This window comes from Pholcus phalangioides, unplaced genomic scaffold (assembly GCF_987345545.1).
Source record: "Pholcus phalangioides strain wild (caught in Gottingen) unplaced genomic scaffold, Ppha-v1.0 ptg000015l_1, whole genome shotgun sequence".
NCBI lineage: Eukaryota > Metazoa > Arthropoda > Arachnida > Araneae > Pholcidae > Pholcus > Pholcus phalangioides.
In genome coordinates this window covers 23450946-23459543 of record NW_028301608.1, presented here as the reverse complement: position 1 = coordinate 23459543, position 8598 = coordinate 23450946, and positions in this window count along the sequence as shown.

Sequence of the window (8598 nt, the reverse complement as noted above, 5' to 3'; positions counted from 1 at the left end):
ATACTGCCAGTAATTTGATTGCCAGTAAAAGTGATATTTTTTAGTACTTATTAAATTTATACCAATGACACTTGGGTGCTATGAATAATCGTCAGTAGAAGTGAATAATTTAGGGAAATTTTATCAAATTCACCAAAATGATCGGTGATTATGCATAATAACATTTACTGTGAGATATATATATAATAACAAAACTTGGTGAAAGATTGTTGTTTTGATCTTCGAAAACTTTTATATTATTCCCCCCCCCCCCCACACCAGAATGGACAAATTTCAGAAAATTGGGAAATGATGTTTTAGTATTTGCTCTTGACATTTGAAGGTTGCAGACGTTACTCTGTAAATGTCGGCTTCCTTAAACGTTTTTTTAACATGTTTTTCAATAAGGGATTTTAAGTATTACTTATATTAAGTTTCTGGCAAAACTTAGATACCAAAATAATCGAACGAGCTGATAAACCAAAAAGTGAAAATTTGCACGTTCCTTTTTTCCGGCATGGAGGAATAATGTGCAGCCAAACTTTTACACCTCGAAGTGATCAATACCATTTCGAGTCATGAAGTTTTGATTTATGGACAGTTTATTACAATGGATATTGACTTAAATTTTTAATATTTCAAAGGTAACTAAATCCACTTTTGACTTGGGTTGAACAAAATCTGGTGGTAAATTTTGCATATTTGAAGACAAATGCATTCTAGTCAACTAATTAGTTCCAATATATTGAAATCAAAAAAAACAAAAAACTTTTCTTTAATCAAACAAAAAAAAGTGCAACAAGTAATAAATTGAAAAAATAATTTATATCATTATTGATTCTGAATGAATTTTTCCTTCTAGATTTTGGAAGCACAAAATGGTATTCTAAAATCCGAATTATCTAAAAAAAGCCCTAATAAAATTTATATTCCTGTTTTAGCTATATGTTGATACAGGCATTCAAACTGAGTTTCTAAGGAATTACATGCTATATATATTTGCTCAATATATATCAAATGTATATTAGGGTCTCCCGATTATCTGAGCTAACGTGCACCAGATTTCCCTCGGGTAGCTGAAAACTTAATATGGACCTCATTAGATTATGAAATTTTATGTAGACAGGAAAAATGGTGGAAATTACTTCACACAAAGATTTAAAATTAAAGTACAATGCAATATAAAAAATTAATACAGTATAAAGTTCCACTTATGTAATCCTCAAAATGTTACAAATTGTATACTCTGAGGATGAATATCTTAGATAACCCAAAAGATTGAACTATTATCTTTTGGGCAATTTGTATGTTGTGGTCTTTGTGTTTGTATTTACATAATATGTAAAGCTCTGACTGACATTTTCTGAACAATGCAAATATTGTATATAAGCTGTTTTACCACTACTTATTTCTTGAAAATGAATATATGAAAAGAGTACCTTGGATAACCCTAACCTCAGTTAATTGAGGTTCTGCTGTTTGTTAAATTCCTGTAAAATACAGATGTAAGCTTTTCTCTCCCTCTATTAAGTTTTTAGTTCAGGCACCTTCATTTGATTTGATAAAATATTGTTAAACAATTTCTGGAAGGAATATTCGAGTAATGTGAAAAAAAATGTTTATCGTAATAAAAGTTCTATTGTGTATAAAATGGTGTTAATTTTTGTTGTGCAAAAACTTGTAGGTGATCAATTGTAAATGATTTGCATCGGCTGAAGTATATCATATACAGCGATATCCCAACTTGCATTAGTAATTTGTTTCCTGACTAACAAGTTGAGATAAATTTTTCCACTGGTAATGCCTCGCCTTCTAGAGAAGGGAGGCAAATAGGCAGATTTTCTTTATTCGTTTTTATTAAACCATCTTTTTGATGCCACTCTGGGGAAAGATATGTGTATTAAAACTGTGACGTCACAATATTCAAAATTTTCTCAGAGCGCATCTAATTAAAAAAATAATTTTAGAATGGCACAATGTGTAAATGTGAGTGATGTAAAGTGCGCTCTGAGTCTGGGTATTACTGTATATCATCTGAGATTATCATATGCTTGATCTACAGCATGAATGAAAAATAATATATGCATATCATTCTTTGGATGAAATATTAGTTCCTAAGAAAAACGATTTTTTTATACATTTGTATAAGAACAAAATTCATTAACAAGGTTTTAATTTTGATTTATGGTATTGTTTGTCCAAGCTATGATTCAATAATGTGTTTCTTGAAATCTCTTCACTTCAACTTTATGCTTAACGTGTGATTGTGTCTAGAAATATCCCATTTTGATAGGTAGAGAAGTGAGAACTGGTGCTAGATTAAAATTGACAAAATAATATTAGTGGAAAATATTCTAGAATATAGACACCTTTTGTCATAAAATAAAATAGGTTTTTTTTAATTTTGAAGAAATCTTCAAAATCTTGAATGAAAAATCATCTTCTGATTATAGGACATGAGAACATTTTTTCGAGTATCTCCTGCAATAAGAATAGGCAGATATTATTTATAGAGACCAGGTATATTGTCTACTAATCTGGTTGTTTTGAGTTAAGAAAACATCGCCTTTGGGTGGGGGGGGGGGGGTTATTCTTTAAATAATGAAAAGATCTGCCATTCACCATGTAACTTAATGAAAGCTATGCAATTTTTAAGTGTGGATTTTTTTGTTTTTTCCTCAGAAAAAAGTATCTGAAGATAAATTATTTGTATTATGAACATGTATACACATTATGTTTAGAAGAAAAAAATGTGACTTTTTAAAATTAAATACTTTGGTTATATCTCTGTAATTAAAAGCTAAGTGTATAACTTCTACTATGAACATAACAAATACGTCCAATTTCATGTATAAAAGAATATACATAGAATAACCCAAATCCGCTAATGTTATATTCATTTGTGTATGTGTGTATTTGAGAGGTAATACTGCAAAAGCAGGTGTTTGTGTAACTGTGATAATATTAGTTAAACTAATTATTATATATATATATAACATCCCACCTCAATGTTCACAAGTAGTAGAACTTGATGCTGGAGAGTTTTTTTTTTGTTTTTGACTTGTATGATTTACTTGGCATGCATCATGGGGCTTCATTGAATATGTAATATGCGTTACCTGCCCATTTTTGTATATAATACCATAAAAGAAAGGTTCTGTGTGATAAATTTGAATTTTAGTATCAATTTTTTTTTCTTTGGAACAAAAAAAAACCTACCAAAGAATTTTGATGGTATTTTGCCCCTTCTGAAATTTATTCGCTGTCACATTGTAAGTATATGCTCATATTTTCACTGAATATATTTTAATATATACTGTATAATATTTTAGTTAGATTGTGTGGAATGAAAAATTTCATTGTGCACTCACATCTTCATCCTATGTTTTTGCCCTTTTTAATAAATGAAAAAACAAATGTACAAAAAGCCTGTTGGTGTTGTATTTTGTGACTTCCATTAACTTGAACCTATAATCTACTAGCAGATTTTCATCGAAGTGTATCATGGGGAGGACAAATTTCCTTTTTTATGTAGTCAAACCCTACTACAGTCGATGCTTGAATTTACAAACAGGCTCTTTTTTTTAAACTGGTTCTCTGTCCCAAGCAGCATGCCATAGAGCTAATGTTAAAATCTGCTCTGTTTTATGAACTTGTTTTTCGCCTGTTATTCTTTCAGCTGCCTCAGAGTTCTTTGTAACCAAAGTAAACTTCAATTTGGATGTTTTACATGATGATGTTTTAAGAGAAAAGCGGGGGGGGGGGGGGTAAAGAGTTCATCAATTTGTCATCACCAACATGAAAATTCACATTCAATAGTTAGTTCAGAGTTGACCATGAAGTGAAGATGCATAGACAATGCATCTTCATTTCTTTGTGCATTATGATTGAATAAACTGGTAGCTTAAGCTAATATGTCATAGCATTTCTCATTGATAAGGTAATTTCTGAGTCTGGAGTTGATCAAACTGATTGCTTCAAAACTAAATGCTGTTGGTCTATTTTCCTCTTTGCAATTTCAACAGAAAAGATTATGCTTGACAATAAATGAAAAAAGAAATTGATGTTTAAATTCTAAAACAAAAATTGTTAAAATGTACGTAATTCCAAAAAGTACAGTGAGTACTCTAATCAAAGATCAGCAAAAGCAGGGCTCCCACTTGTCCTACTTTTAGGTAAAATGCCCTACTTTCCAGATTTTGTCATACTTTTCCTACTTTTTTTTCATAAATTCTTTTTCATAGTAACTTAGAATTGAGTTTTTGAGTCCTGGATAGCAAGTTACAATTTCTCTCCCTATACGGCGACAGGAACAATTACAGAGGCAACACTGCTTTTATATTTCACCCTGGGTGTGTTAGTTTCTTGTTTTGCTTATTTCATTGTTTAAACACACAATATTTTGATCTTCAAAATTGACTAGACAACTAATTTATGTTGCTGCTTCTGGATGAGATTTTTCTCCTAGAAATTTGCCGTGTACAAAGTGAGTATATAAACTTTTTTTTTTTTCTAAACTGAAATTAATTTACTTTTATGTGGGAATGGTTGTGCGAATCAAAAAAAAATTAAATGGAGTAAATATACAGATTTGTGTTGTAAGAATTTTTTTAATGTGGGTTTTTAAATTTTTCGCTTTTTTCATTTTTAATATAATTAGGAAACATTTTTTTTCTTTACATTTGCTAAGATGTACTAATAATTAGAGATTTCATAATTCTATATTACACTATCCAACAGAATATAATTTTTATTAATTTTGTGTTTTTAAATTACAATAATTTTTTTTCAGCTTTAGTTTTAATTGAAGCATATGTCAGAAAAATAAACCAAGGATAAAAGTTTCAAATCAAATGAATGAAATAACTCAATAAAAGAATGAAAACTGACCCAGACTAAAAATTTTGGAAAGTTTTTTGAATTGAAAATAAAGACAATGAATTAGTTTTATAATGGCCATCCCATTTTATAATTGTACCATAATTTACGAGTAAAACCCATGGTACAAAAATTATATTTAGTGAAATACCGTAAAATTTAGAATGGATATTGATGTGAGCTCATCCCAATTACATTGGATAAATGAAATTTTACTATATGAAAAGTAATCTAAAAGATAAAAATCCCCCATGTTCATGAATTACTTAAAATATTTCATTTTGGTTTATATAATTTTTATTGTATAAGTTTCTGCTAATTTTTTAAAAGACTTGTACCATAATTTACAAGCGAGTAAAACCCACGGTACAGGTCTTTTAAAAAATTAGCAGAAACTTATACAATAAAAATTATATAAAACAAAATGAAATATTTTAAGTAATTCATGAACATGGGATTTTTATATTTTAGATTACTTTTCATATAGTAAAATTTCAATTATCCAATGTAATTGGGATGAGCTTACATCAATATCCATTCTAAATTTTATGGTATTTCACTAAATATAATTTTTCCGTAAATTCTGTTATAATAAAAAATATATAAATTTTGTTTTTAAATGCCATTTTAAACTAATTTGAATGTCCTGAAATAATACCACACTTCAAAAATAAGTCAGTAGAACCTCCCATATCAAAACTAAAGTGACTGAACCCATTTCGTTTAAAAAAGATTTTTGGGTATGATTAAATATCTGTGTAGAGTTGTGAAATAGCTAAAGTAACGTTCTTTAAAGTTAATGAATTTTAAAAAAAACCCCTTGTTGAATGATTGCAACAAACTGCTTATACATTAGCAGTCAGAAACAATTGTTGTGTTAGTCATTGTCCTCCACTCTTGTTCAATGGGGGGGGGGGGGGGGGGTTGGTGCTTTATCAATTCATAATATGATCCCCTTTTCTTTCACTTGCTATTTTAGTAATTTTTGCATTTACTTTCAAAATAGTGTATTTTAAATTAAAAAATATATATATGTATCTCCAAACAAGCATTTAAAGATATTTTCTTTTAATACTTAGATTTTTTTTCTGGATATGAGAGAGATGGATGTTCTACTATATCTTAACAAAATATTGTTAAGTGTGGAGGTCCTAATTTGAATATTTAAGTTTAAATTTAATTGGAATTTTTGGGTTTAAAAACTTTTTTATTATTGCAGGTTATCTAGAAATGCCTCGGGAAACACAGTTCAATGAAGAATGGCTGCTTCAGTCGGACAACAATAACCATGTTATGAACTTGTGGTGTACTAGAGAGAAAAATGAAACAAGCATTTTGCTCACTGTGTAATGTGTATTTCTCATGTGTGAATAGGGGCAAAGACCATCTTTTGAAGCATAGTGATACACAAAAACCTTCTACCAAAGCAATATTCTTCCAGCCACAGTAAACTTTTCTGTAGATAAAAAGGGAATGGTTGGAACATTGTGCCAGAACATAAATTCTATTGCAATTAATGAGGTTGCCAAAGCAGAGATTCTATGAACTTTTAAAGTTATTTCCACAAATTTTTCTTTTGCTTCATGTGAGGGTTTAAAGGATCTTTTTGTATCTATGTTTGGAAAAGTTCCTAACAACTTCTGTCTCAACAGAACAAAAATTTCATACTAGATAGCTTATGGTCTTGGACCACTCATTGTACAGGAAATGACATCCATCATTTGAAATTCTGGTATGCACTTCACTTATGTGTGGATGGAACAACAGCCCAAGTTAGAAAATAGTTTGTTTTGGGATCCTGATGCTATCCAACCAGTTCAGTATCGATATTTGTCTTCAGTATTTTTAGGACACTCAAAAGCAGAAACGATGTCCACAAACATATGTAAGCAACTCGAACTAGAAGGGCTTCATTTATCTAAGATCATGCTGACAACGGACAGTCCAAATGTTAATAAATCCCTTTGGAAAAAATAGACTGCAGTAAAATCAGCTGGCTCATTTGGGCTAATTGACCTTGGTTCATGCAATTTGCACATTGTACACAATGCTTTTGGAAGTGGAACCATTTAATATTATATACGCTCACAATGTGTATCAGTGGTTTAAACAGTCTACTGTGAGACGAAAAGATTCTAAAGCTTCTCAAGAACTGTTAGCTGTATCAGAACTTTTTACAGTTTGTGAACTGTAGATGGCTTACTCTTGCTCCAGTACTAAAGAGACTCATAGAACAGCATGAAGCTGTGCTACATTATTTTTCGCAATTCATTCCAAGTCATAATGTTGCATGTTTGAATAACACACAATATAATGCCATTGTTAAAGTGTTGAAAAACCAATTGCTCTTTCCTCTTATGTAATTTATAGTCCATATTAGTGAATTGTTTTCAAAGTTTCTTTGCGCTTTTCAAAATGAACAGCCGCTGGTGTATATTTTGTATGACGAGTTATGTGAACTTCTAAAGATGCTGCTGATGAAATTTTTTAAACCAGATGTTGTAAAGGAGTTCTCAAGTGATTTTTCTTCAATAAATTTCACGCATGAAAACCTCTTGCCTTTGCATAAAGTAGAAATAGGAACTGAAACAAAGCATACTGTGATCTTGTCTCAACTATCAGACGGACAAATTGGACTATTACTTGGCAGTACTGAATTTTTATAAGAAAATAATAAACGCTTTTCAAAACACTGTCAATAGAAAATAAGACTGAAGAATTTACAATGTGTTCATGGCTTGTTGCGGACTGAAGAAGACAGCTACATATGTTTTAGGCGACTAACAACTGAGGTGCCACATGCTCTTAATGACAGTGACAGAATTCTTGATAAATGGTGATCATACCAGGTTGATGATGTTTAAAGAACAGTGTTTCATTAAAGAAAAAGGATAATGCAGTTGAATATCATAGAATTGACCATTATTGGGTTGAAGTGATCAAATCTCTAGATGGTAAATGCAGGTACCCTCTTCTTGCTAAGTACATTCCCTCCCTTTTGATATTAGCACACAGTAATTCAGATGTAGAAAGGTTTTTCTTTTAATAATTCATTGGTAACTTCCGAAAGGAATGCACTGTCAGAAAACACCATTAAAGGTGTGAGAGCCGTGAAAGATTATTCAAGAAGGAATCAAACATACCTATAACTAATGAGATGTTGGAGGCAGCAAAGGCTTCTCGTGGAAAATATATGGCAATGTTCGAGAAGAAAAGGAATCAAAAGTTTTCGAAATATCTCAAACTGAAAATGAGCTGAACAACAAAATATACGTAAAGAAAAGACTGCTGCCCAGAAATTATTAGATGAAGGAAAGAAAAGGTTGCATGAAGCAATTAAAAGGAACGATTGTAGTGAAGTATCTCTTGCTTTGGATATGATCGATATATCTACCAAGTGACTAAAAAAATTGATCTGGCAAAAAAAATTCGATTTGACTGGGTGGACTGTAGTAATCAGTAAAATTCTGATAGTCAATCCAAGAAAGAAGTTGTAACAAATATATTTAATTTCCTGTAACAAAGAAATATGTGTATTAAAACTATTATTCATTATATGTTTTTTAGGGATTATTCTATATTGGGTATTCCTGTGTTGTCGTAATTACGAATTTGTGCTTTTTTTTAAAATGGTTTTAATTTTGTGAGTGGGAGCCTTGGTACAGGGCCGTCATTTCAACTTTTTCCAGGGGGGGGGGGCAAAGTACATGTACTATATACCATTTTTAGTGTATTTTCAAA